The sequence below is a fragment of the Ctenopharyngodon idella genome, chromosome 21, assembly GCF_019924925.1.
Source record: "Ctenopharyngodon idella isolate HZGC_01 chromosome 21, HZGC01, whole genome shotgun sequence".
NCBI classification, from domain to species: Eukaryota; Metazoa; Chordata; class Actinopteri; order Cypriniformes; family Xenocyprididae; genus Ctenopharyngodon; species Ctenopharyngodon idella.
Window position 1 is genome coordinate 24,968,150 of NC_067240.1, and position 13,159 is coordinate 24,981,308.

Genomic DNA, 13,159 nt, shown 5'->3' on the forward strand with positions numbered 1-13,159 from the left:
ATTACCTTAATGAGCCATTTCTATCTCATACACCGCGGGTCCCCACTCCATGTCAAGTCGTCATTTTGCGCTGGCATGTTTCTACAGTAGCCCTAAATGGACAAACTGCTCTACAGAGTGCGTTTCATCACTATGTTTTTCTTCTAAATTGTTGGTGTTTTTAGAGGCAGCTTGCATCGTCACTACGTTGAATACGCACAAAGAAAAATAAGTAATAGTAGTAGTCGTCTGGTTTATTAGAAGCAGAGACCGTTCTTTGTTAGAAGTAAGAAGAACCTCATTGCTTGACTGGCTAACGTACTCTCTGCTGTCGCAGACGACAACATCTTTGACTTGTGTCGGCCAGACGGCCACCGTAGCTTCTCTATTTTGCTTCGAAATGAGCTGCCGTTGGTTGCAGTTCGCAACCTCACCGCTAGATGCCGCTAAAATTTCAGACTGCACCTTTAAATAGTACCACTGTACCGATACCGCTGTACCGATACTAAAATGTGACGTGTAAACACTGCAGATCACTAATTGGTCAGAGAGAATCGTCACTACCAGCGTCATTGGATTTGCGACACGAGACACCAAACCCACTAGCAGCAACAGGCACCGCAGTATCATTTGTTCGCATGACTTTTGTAAACGAATTGCTTGAAAACAAAAACTTGAAAAAAGAAATGGCTGAATCGTGGTCAGTAGACGAGGTGCAGACACTCCTATAACGATAACAACTATAACGATCGGTCTATAATCCCACCCACTTCGAAGCGGCACTAATTGCATTGGAAAAGCTAACTAAGCCAAAGCGAGCCAAGCCAAGCCGAATCGTACCACGCAGTGGAAAAGCACCATTAGCCTTTAAATAAACATATTATGGATTCTATCCTGGTTTATACTAAGGGGCCCTTTACTCAACACTGTTTTCAACTAAAAAAAACTATGCGTTTTGGCCTAAAATTTATCAATAGCTGTGTAAAGTTATGGAATGAGTTCAATTCAGCTATAAAGCAGCTCTGGAGAAAACAGTGATGTCATCATCCAGCTCAGTTCAGTTCTCATCCAATAGTGTCAGTACAGTCAAATCAATAATTTGCTGAATATTAAGTGTCCCCAACTAAGCAAGTCAGAGTCGACAGTAGCAAGGAAGGATCCCAAACTCTATCAGGTGACAGAATGGAGAAAAAAAACCTTGGGAGAAACTTTGGGCCTGTTCTCCTCTGAGCAAACAAAGCAATATTGTGTGGTTATGATTCCAGGCTGTATCACAAGTCAGATTGTGGATTGTTATCATTCAGAATATTTAATTCGGTTCCTTCTGCTTGAGGATTTGGATACATCATGCCGGTATAAGGGGAGGAGGTGAAGTTGGCCATAGCGATCTGTGCAGAGGACTTGTCTAAAAGCTAAAATGAACTTTTAGTCTAAGCCTAATTTTGTTTCTTTTGTAAAGATCAGCAATACATAAATATCCAAAACAACAACAAAAAACATTTGTGAAATATGAGATTACTCTTTTATTCTGCACCACACAGAGAGACCGCTGTGATCCATAAAGCACGAGCCTCCACTATATAGGCTTGGGTATATTGGTGAACATTTGCAACCATATGTTTTTGCATAGATTTTGCAAATCACCTAGCAAACACCTCCCACTCCACTTTTGTGATTATTACAATATATTTGTGTGTGTGTGTGTGTGTTTGTGTGTGTGTATTACAGTATCTCACAGAAGTGAGTACACCCCTCACATTTTTGTAAATATTGTATTATATCTTTTCATGTGACAACACTGAAGAAATGACACTTTGCTACAATGTAAAGTAGTGAGTGTACAGCTTGTATAACAGTGTAAATTTGCTGTCCACTCAAAATAACTCAACACACAGCCATTAATGTCTAAACCACTGGCCACAAAAGTGAGTACATCCCTAAGTGAAAATGTCCAAATTGGACCCAAAGTGTCAATATTTTGTGTGACCACCATTATTTTCCAGCACTGCCTTAACCCTCTTGGGCATAGAGTTCACCAGAGCTTCACAGGTTGCCACTGGAGTCCTCTTCCACAACATCACGGAGCTGGTGGATATTAGAGACCTTACGCTCCTCCACCTTCTGTTTGAGGATGCCCCACAGATGCTCAATAGGGTTAGGTCTGGAGACATTCTTGGCCAGTCCTTCACCTTTACCCTCAGCTTCTTTAGCAAGGCAGTGGTCATCTTGGAGGTGGGTTTGGGGTTGTTATCATGTTGGAATACTGCCCTGCGGCCCAGTCTCCGAAGGGAGGGGATCATGCACTGTTGGCATTCATGGTTTCCTCAATGAACTGTAGCTCCCCAGTGCCGGCAGCACTCATGCAGCCCCAGACCATGACACTCCCACCACTATGCTTGACTGTAGGCAAGATACACTTGTCTTTGTACTCCTAACCTGGTTGCCACCACACACGCCAAATAAGTTTATCTTGGTTTTATCAGACCACAGGACATGGTTCCAGTAATTCATGTCCTTAGTCTGCTTGTCTTCAGCAAACTGTTTGCGGGCTTTCTTGTGCATCATCTTTAGAAGAGGCTTCCTTCTGGGACGACAGCCACGCAGACCAATTTGATGCAGTGTGCGGCGTATGGTCTGAGCACTGACAGGCTGACCCCCCACCCCTTCAACCTCTGCAGCAATGCTGGCAGCACTCATACGTCTATTTTCCAAACACAACCTCTGGATACGACGCTGAGCACGTGCACTCAACTTCTTTGGTCGACCATGGCGAGGCCTGTTCTGAGTGGAACCTGTCCTGTTAAACCGCTGTATGGTCTTGGCCACCGTGCTGCAGCTCAGTTTCAGGGTCTTGGCAATCTTCTTATAGCCTACGCCATCTTTATGTAGAGCAACAATTCTTTTTTCAGATCCTCAGAGAGTTCTTTGCCATGAGGTGCCATGTTGAACTTCTAGTGACCAGTATGAGAGATTAAGAGCGATAACACCAAATTTAACACACCTGCTCCCCATTCAAACCTGAGACCTTGTAACACTAACGAGTCACATGACACCGGAGAGAGAAAATGGCTAATTGGGCCCAATTTGGACATTTTCACTTAGGGGTGTACTCACTTTTGTGGCCAGCGGTTTAGACATTAATGGCTGTGTGTTGAGTTATTTTGAGGGGACAGCAAATTTACACTGTTATACAAGCTGTACACTCACTACTTTACATTGTAGCAAAGTGTAATTTCTTTAGTGTTGTCACATGTAAAGATATAATAAAATATTTACAAAAATGTGAGGTACATTACACTTCTGTGAGATACTGTATATGCATAATGTTACTATTACTTGTATGTTGCATACCAAGATTGATGTGGACATTTAACTGAATAAAAAGTTTATCATAAACAAGGTCACTTCTAACCTAGATTCTAAAACCTAGGTTCTAAACGCTCTGGGCATTCACTCAAACAACTTGAGGTACATCCTGAGATACTGTTCCAACATTCCTGAAGGAGTTCCCATGTATGCTGAACACTTGTTGGCTGCTTTTCCTTCACAACCAGGTCCAAAAAAGGTAGGTTCTGTAAAGAAATTCATACAATGGCACAACAAAGAGAGCAAAACTCATTTTTATAATATAATATAATATAATATAATATAATATAATATAATATAATATATGACATACTTATAATATAACAATAAAATCTATATAATATAATAAAATAATATAAGAAATAGCAAATTGTATGAAAACTCATAGTTTAGGCTAAATTATTTGAATAGCTTGTTTTGGGACAAGAACAAGCGCTCGCCTTGATTGGTCAGTGGGGAAGCACGTGACAAGGGAGTCACGCGCTTTCCAGGAACCCGTCAGGAAGAAGATAAACAAAACAAACCAGAGAGGAAGACGGCGTGGATTGAGAAGAAATGACATTAACTTTTTCTAAACACGATTTAAATTTGGAGTTACAACCATTTTTTCTAGTATATGGGTTGCTTAAAGGTGAGTCATCTTTTTTACTATGACAACGCAGTGAAGTGTGTGAGTATAGCTGTTTAAGGATGATAAAAACATTGTGTCTTGTAGTTAGCTTTCTGGCTAAGTTACGCTAGCAGAGGGGAGGGACACGGAGGCCATAGTGTGAAAGCAGCGCTCTAGTTCCTCTTTATACCCTAACCTGTTCTCGTCTGTTTATCTCACTGACAGAGCGATATTATATATTGTGTTGCATCCTGAGGTGCCCGTTTGTCCTTTCAGATCAATATTTTTTCCCGTAGTTGCTTAGCTGGCCAGTCATTGGTGCTGAGTAAGGGCAGAGATGTTTGTTAGCTTTCAGTTACACAAGAACTTCTAGAACATTTCTTCTCGAGCTGGTCCTGCAGGACCACAGCACTGCACCTTTTGGAGTTTCCTTTTAGTTGACAAAGCCAGTCTAGAACTTGATTAATAAACGGATAATATAAATTAGATAAAGGTTCTCAGAATTGAGAACTACTATTCTCAGAGGATTAATATTTATTGGTGAAACTGTCCTTTATTTAACGGACATAAATTATTAGGCTAGAGTTCGTTGGTTTTATGATCCCACTTGGTTGAGCCTAGCCATGAATATATCAAAAACAAGGTGATTTGATGTATATCAGTCGAGTTAATAAGTGATTTCTAGACTTTTTTTTGTATTCATAGATGCTTTTACGGTGTCTCACTAGAAGTCTGCAAGGGTACACGCCCCCATCAGTACGATGCAAAGTCAAATGAAAAAACACGATAGGTTTCGCGACATCTAGAATGACTTTGGGACATGGATAACTATCCGAACTGATTTTAATGTGTTTTGATCGTGCACCAAAAAAAAATCGCTTTAAAATGCATTGTGTGATCCGTTTGAATGAGTCGTTTTTAATCTCAAGTTCATTTGCCTGCTGTCTTGTAAAGGGTTCAAAACTGAGTGTTTGTCTGTAAACTAAAAGTTTGCGGAAATAATGTTTTGCATTCCATCTGTTTACGTAACGTGTGGAGGCCTGCGATATTGTTTGTTGCTCGTCGACTCAACCAAGCTTTGTGGGGCGGGGCGTAATTGACCGCGAATTGGTGCAATCATTTACATGCGGAGGCGGGTTATGAGTTTGCATACAGCCAATCAGAAAACGCCATTGCGTGGGCGTTGTCGCAGTATCGCGGCGGGTTAGGTTGATGCTATTTGTTTTTGAAGGGGGCCATGTTGAGTTCAGGGTGTTGTGGAGTGTTAGTAGGTCAGAATAAAGTAGGATCTCGCCCACAATGCGCGAATTAAGCTAATCGTTAAAGCAGCATTCCTTTGGTTTAATGCAGTTTTTGCGGATGTGTTTAATCGGTGAGGTCTCACAGGTGTAGAAATGTGAGCAGTCATGAGCTGTTTAGTAGGTCATCTGACTTCATGTAAACATTGCAGAGGTGGTCACCTATAGGAGGGATAGCATTACATCTGCAAGGCTTTCAGCTTGCTATTTATTCAGAGTTTTATTACAAAGCCTGATAAACAGACAAAAAGTGAGCAAGCACTGAATTATAAATGCAATGTCATGACAACAGTGCCCTGTACTGATAGTAGATGCACATGATTTATGGCTGGATTTGACTTTTCTTTGCAATGAAATATTAAAGTGCTAAAAGTCTAATGGTCAGCTATGAAATTGAGCTTGTGTTTTGTCTAAAGTGTGTGCTTATTCTAGTTTGAATAGATGAATGAATATGGGTTTCACCCAACTTAAGGTTCGAATTTCTCAGATGCCTGTTGTAAAATGAAAATATTAGTTCACTTCAAAATTTAACACATTTTTTATTTATTCACCACCCTCATGCTTAGTAATTTGGGGGCCCCAACATAACAACTATGTGCTCTTTTACTTCAGTAACCCTTATTTTGCTGTCTCTTTCTCTCATAGTTTGTAGTTTATTTACCCCTTCACAACTTGTCTATGCAAAATTCAGTAAATAATTAGTCAACCTAATTAGGGCTGCAACTAGCGATTATTTTTCGATTAATCGGATAAAATACCAATTTTCTTTTTTATTTTATTTTATTTACAAAATGCACTATTCCACAACCTGCCGAATGCTGTCCTTCAAACAAACGTGCCATTTGAATGCTATGAAAACATATATAGTGAATATATCTATATCTATGCTATATGCAAAAGAGCTGTAAAGCAAAAGGAGTTTAAATCCCTACATTAAAAATGAAGATAATAATAAAGAAAAATAAAAACACAAACTCAGTGTTAACAAATAAGAGAAATGTTTTGCAGGAACACACACATTCTCTCTGGACACTGTAACCTGTTACTGTCATTTCTTTTTCCTGTAAATGTAAGAAACGTCTTGCATTTATATTCAATTACATGCAGTTATATCCCTGTACAGTTACCACTTTCATAAAATACTTGAATTACATGTTGACTTTTAAACCAAAATTTAATGTTAAACAACAGATATTTCATCAAAATAAATATATTTTTGCGCTGAATTTTAATTCTCTCTCTTTTAAAGCCCAAAGTGTACTTTTTACGCGTACGCGAGGGTCAGCGTACAGTGTGCGTGACGTGAATTTCATCATCAGAAGAGTACGCACACTGCAGGATTTTTGTAACCGCGCATACTTTGTACTCACAAGGTCGCACACGCGCATTTAATTTTTTTTTGCAGTAATTAGTTTATCCACAAGGTGGCAACCATGCCCTGGGGCATTGATTCACAAGGTAGTCAAAGAAAAACTGCATAAACAGAACAGACTGGAACGCATGCAAGCTACAGCGACAATGAAGGCCTATATAGACGTGAGATTGTACGAAGAGGTTAGAAAGTACCCTCATTTGTACAACTCTAGCATGAAAGAATACAAAAATGTTTACATGGGTTGTAACTTATGGCGAGAGATTGCTCAAAACTGCGTATGCATCGAACGCCTGTGTATGCGTATGAGTCAAATGAAGTATACTTTCCAAGGGTGTGCAGGTACACTAGCGTACGCGTAAAAAAATCTAATTATACCCACGGCTTAATGTGTCCCATCTGTTTGACGCGCATATGCGTGCTGATGCTCATTCAGTAAAGTCTGAAGTCAGAGCATCAGGATGAGCCTTCATGCAAATTTGTAACACTTATAGATAAGGATATAACCGTAAAATGAAAGTTTTGCACTGAGGAAACATATCACACATTAAACAGCACACGCATTTGTCAAAGTGCCTAACAAGGCAAGCCATTTTAAACATTACTCAATGCATTAGCTTGAAGCTTAAAATAAAGAATTCTCATGTTTTGGGCGCTTGGATCACGTACCTTTCCGCATCAGCTCACTCTGTTTGCTCCACTATTTTTAGATGCATTTTGTCCATATAAAGGCGTGATTCAGTGCTGTAATTTGACGCGCCTGGCTGAAGTTTTACATGCACGGTGGGCAGACGCGACTAATTCATAATGACATTAGTTGTTGATGATTTATCGATTATTATCAATTTTAGTGATTAGTTGTTGCAGCCCTAAACCTGATGTTATTCTAAATTTGTATTACTTTATTTTTTTCAGATCACGAAACAAGAAATTACAAAAAAATGAAAAAAATGTTTAATGGCAGTGAAGGACCTTCTTCAGTCTTTTTTAAAAAAGGATTCAAACATGTCATAAAATAATCCCATGCAACTTGTATCGTATTCCAAGTGTTCTGAAGGCAGTAGGGTTTGCCGAAAAATAAACTGAAAGAACAATCCATTATTAAGGGGAAATCTTTGGTCGTTGCACTCCTGTGTACATTCATGCGACTGCACACTTTTAACATCGAGCACCCAAAAAATCGCTTTCTGGGAGAGGCAGCTTTGGCAGTGTGCCTGTCAGCAAGAGCACCATTCCTTTTCAGGATATATATAGTGCTTATAACTCTTTTTAACATCAATTACGTCCCGCTCTTTATATTCTCATTCATGCATTTTATCACTCTGAAGTGTCAACAGTGCAGCATATTTAGTTACATACTGCGATATACACGATATAGCAAAAATCTCTAACGTTAGACCGTTTAGACCGTGGTAACGATATATATCGTCATACCGCCCAGCCCTACTTAGCAACAAGGCTTTTATTCAAATTCCGAATGGATAATATATAACCTATAAAGCATGCAAAGAGCACTCCCTTTATAATCACTAAAAAGCTGTCACTCCAGTTTATCGCGATCTCATGAAGCTCTGTTATAATCAGTGAAGCTCTCTACACTGCAGAGTTAATCTTTATTTACATCATGTCTACACTTTTTTTGTTACAATGAGAGGATTCGCGGGCGCACAGAACTCGGCACTGAACAAAAACTCTGGCTTATTGAGCAGTGAGTGGATTCTAACGTAAACACCTCTGGTTGGCCATTGCGTTCAAGAAATTAACAGATAGGTTTCTGATTGGCTACATTGCTCAACACTGCAAAACATGTTGTAAATAGAAACCTTTGACGCTCTCCAGAGAGCAAACACAAATATGCACTGGAGCTTTTGCCAAATATGTTTTGCCAATATCAGATGGGTTTACCTCGCTTATTGGTTAAGTCCGTCCCTGCCCTCATGTTGTTCAAAACCTGTATTTTGGTTTTAACCTGTTCTCTGGAACACAAATGGAGAAATTTATAAAAATCTTTCCATGCAACAACAGTTCATAATGTCTCTATCAGAGGCTGACAGATTTATGGCCCATACCAGTTACTGAAATTGGAAAATATGTCAGAGAACCGATTCATTTTAAAATCAGTAATGTGAATGAAAATGTTCCATTTAATGTAAATAGTGCTGAATTTATTAGAAAAGTACATATTACATATTTTACTTAACCTGCTAGTGATGTCTTCATTATTTAATATGTTTAATAAATAAATATTTCATGACAACACGTTTTTGTTACAGCCACATTTAAACGTTTATATGTCAACAATGAAATAGTTGTAGTAAACTTGATTTTCATTATGATAACATATGATATAAAAACTGCCTTATGTGCAATTTAAATGTTATACAAAGATGAATATTAAATAAATTGAATTATTTAATTGATTAGTAAATAAAGATTATTTTCAGTTTCGGTGTTTCTGTAAAAAAATTATTTAGGTGCATCACTAATGTCAATTATTCAAAAATCCTCCTTTTGTATTTCACATGAAATTTGTGACATGTAATGGAGGAAATTATAGATTTTTAAAAATAATTATACAGTCAATAGTTTATAGAAATAATCCACAACCTAATAAAATTTTCCAGTCGTCTTTCAGACAGCGTCAGTTGTCCTTCGCCTCTGTGTAAGGAGCGTGCTGTTGCTGTCTCAGCGAGCAGAGACCTCTGACATTTGCAGAGTAGTCTGTGCATTGAAGCCTGGACTGCAAAATGCAAGCTTGTTTGTAATTAGCTCAGACTGTCCTTTTAAGGTGCAGACAGACATTGGAGCTAATAAGACATGTCTAAACATAAGCCTATGTTAAATATGAGTTTTAACAAGCACTAGACTGTCTCCTGTCATACTTCCTGTATATTAGCCACAGTGTGACTGTAGCTTTAGCACAAAGGCCACCAGTTTGATCACAGCACGCCTACGCATAAGATTCTTCAGCTTGTGCATAACAAAGGGGTGGCCTGTAAGTGCACACTGCAAAAAACTAGTATGTGACAAAGTGAAGTTTTAGTTTATGGACATGCTAGACTTTACGGGCAAAGTTTGAATATTGCAGATAAAGTAGACTATTTTTTAATATTAAGGTTTCATTCTTTTCATTCTGAATTTCATGTTTTCATCTCAGGACTGCACTTTATTTTTAACATTTTATTACAACTAGTGCATTTCTGGTAACAACATTCAGTGAACCAACTTACAGAGAGCGATTTCTTTCCTTTTATGCCTTTTAGTTGATTAAAATAATAATAATAAAAATATTAAAAAATTATTAAAATACTTCAGTGTTAATATGACTCATCAAAAATGTCTTCATGAACTTTTTGAAACTTGAAAAGACTTTCAATGAATGGACAAAAATGATGAGAGATTATTAAATAATTAAAGATTATTAAAGGTGCAATATGTAGAATTTTCTGTCTGCTAGAGGTCGCTAGAGGCCTATTCGAAACAAAGGCGTAGCTTGATGACGCCAAGTTTGAGCGTGGAATCTTGGGACATGTGGTCTTCACCTCACAGCCGGTTAAAAAGAATCGGGATAGGACTCGGGAAGAAATCATGTTCATGGATGCGATTATTAACGTTACTGTAGTATGAAGCAGAGCAGGACCGAGTGTTGTGGGAGCTGAACGAGGCCTCTGGAGCGATTGTTAACGAGAGACGAATGCAACACACGCCTCACGAGCAGCGGAATCTTTATTATGCCACAGTCGCCGGCGCTGCTTCCGCTTTTCCGGTCATGAGTATGAGGTGACGCAGCTCTGTTTATCATATTAGATACATTTGAGTGTGTTGAAAATGATGTTATAACGTTACTCTGTGCGTTCACTCGGTGGCTGCTGTGAGACACTGTTGCACACTGGAGTAAGCTAGATGGATTTTAAAATATCATATTAAATGCTGGATGGCTTGTGTTGATAAATAGCATGCAATTAATTTTAAAACATATTGCATGATGGAGAAAAATCTGTATTACTGTTACTAAAAATAAAGCTGCATCTGATTATGCTATGTTAGCCACTTCACAAAATGGTGTTTTTCTCTGAGGCATGGTAAAGCATGGTACTCAAAAAAATCAAGAAAATTAGATTTAAGCAATAAGACTAAACGTGTTGAGCTATATAACAATAATTAGTTTTCTGTCTATAAATATATCAAAACAGTTGTTTCCTTGTCTATTAAAACATGTAAATATTAAAGCGTCTTTGGTATTTCCATGGTTTCTACAAAATAAAACCGGAAACTGAGGGTAACGCGGGTAATTGAGGGGCGACTCCTCACACGTCCCGGAGCCTTGGTTAAAATTGCTATTTTCTCATAATTTACAAATAGTTGGAAACATCTGGGATATTGTAAGTACTCAAGTGAACAAAGTATATAACACTGGCCTAGTGGTTTTTGAATATTTTACTGCAAAATTCTTACATATTGCACCTTTAATATCTTCATTTGCATTCCAAAAATGAACAAAAGTCTTGTGGGTTTGGAATGACATACATTTAATAAAAATATATAAAGGGCTGATTTTGTTCATATAATATTCAATCTGTTATATCAGTGGTTCCCAGCTGACTAGAAAAAGACTAGAAAAGATTTTCTGTGTCTTGAAATAGAAGTCAGTTGAATTCAGCTGTTGCTTGGGAGAAACTAGACAAATTAGGCATATACCGACATGGACAGATAAACGAGAGTACAAACCAGACTGCATTAAAAACTGGTTCACTTGCAGTGAGGATTAACATGGTTTGTGCAGACCACAGTGTGTTTTGTGCGGTGAATTATTGGCTGCAGAGAGCATGGAAGTTCGCACACATCCATATAACATGCCCGGAAAGCAGTGTCTCAGACAGCGCAAGAATAGTGAATGGAGTTGTTGTTTGCTTCTTCTAATTCACACAAAATTATATCAAAATGGCTGTCTTGGTGAGTATCCTTGTAAATATAGTCGGTTATGTCTTAAATTAACTTAAACAGCTGAGAAATAAAACACTTGTGTAACAGTATATTGGATCCGTGCAGCTCTTAAAGTGACAGCAGCCTAATATTCCTGCTGTTTTAATGTTAATCAAACAAAAGACCCAAAAAATCGCTCACTACTCTTGACAAAATAACTTTTGTAACTTTAATAAGGATTAATATGTATTTAATTTATACAGTGAAGAATATGCAGTGTTATTTTACATTTGTTTACTTCATTTCTGTACCTGAAAACTACTGTTAAACCAACCTAAAAAGCACTGTTTATTTCATATGTATCTTTGTTTTGTTGTATTTATGTAGGACTGCTGAATGTTAAATGGATCCAATCCATGTTCATTAGAAATTATTTAATGATGCAGCAATAAACTGGCTAGTGTAACTTAATTCATGCGTTTTTGAACTTTGCTAATTTTGATGACAAAACTTCAAATAAGAGAGCGAGTGACAAATATTGGTATCAGAATCGGCCAATAATTGTTTGTTAAAATCGGTGCATCCCTACATGGAACCAACTGTATTTGAATGTTTTTTAGAAACCAAAGACTTTATGATAATATTACTAAATTACCATAAAGAAGTACTACATTTCAGTACATTTTTTGTTTAAAAACAACTGATGATTTAGTATGTTGGGTCGCCACTTCATGTCCACACACTGGAGCATTGCTGTATTTGAAGTGTAGTTGTTTCACTCAAGGAGCATTGGTAATAAACTCTTTACTAGTCACCTTTGACCTTCAGCGATGCGTCCTTCACTGTATGTTTGTACAGTTATGAGCCACTGTGTTTGGTTTTTCAGGAACTACACTGTAAAAAAAATTCTGTAGTTTTTACAAAATAATTTTGGCAGCTGTGGTTGCCAGAATAATTCTGTAAAAAATACAGAAAAACTGTAAACACATTTACAGAACAAAATGTAAATTTTAAAGTATAAAACTGTAATTTACAAACAAGAAAATTTGAATGTAAACCAGTAAATTCAACAATGCACACTACTACTAAAATCTGTTTTGTACCTTTAACATATGACAACCACCATAATAATGCAGGTGGTAAAAGAGAAAGCCACATGAAGAATCAGAGTTCATCACAAGTAGCTTTTCCACGAGCTGAAGTATATACTAATATAAGGAGGGTGCACAGAGTCATTCATGCAGACGCAAAACACCATCATGGTAACCCACAACACTTACAATGCAATAAACATTCATTAAACAGCAGAAGATGTAACATAAAACCCTAATGTGCATAAATGATAACAAAAACTATTAAGAAACATGATTATTTAAACAAAATACTTTCAAATGTGGAGTGTCACACAGGGAATTGTGGGAATATCAGTTTACAGTTTTTGACTGTAAATTATACATTGATTTGTTCTTTTTTACTTCTAAAATTGTAGCATTTACAGCATTTTACTGTGAAAATTACATAAAATGTCTGGTAAGAGCTTTTACAGTTTTCCCCTGTATATAGTACGGGAACTTACTGTTAACCTATTTACAATTTTTTTCTGTAGCGTTT

General features: G+C 37.5%; 1 protein-coding gene across 1 annotated transcript in view; it reads left to right on the top strand.

Moving 5' to 3' along the window:
- Positions 1-3,830: 3,830 nt before the first annotated feature.
- crebrf (creb3 regulatory factor) overlaps positions 3,831-13,159 on the top strand; it is a 38,092-nt gene continuing 28,763 nt past the window's right edge. The window contains exon 1 of the mRNA XM_051877586.1: positions 3,831-3,976. The gene's annotated coding sequence lies outside the window, so the exon portion shown is untranslated. The remainder of the gene's footprint in view (positions 3,977-13,159) is intronic.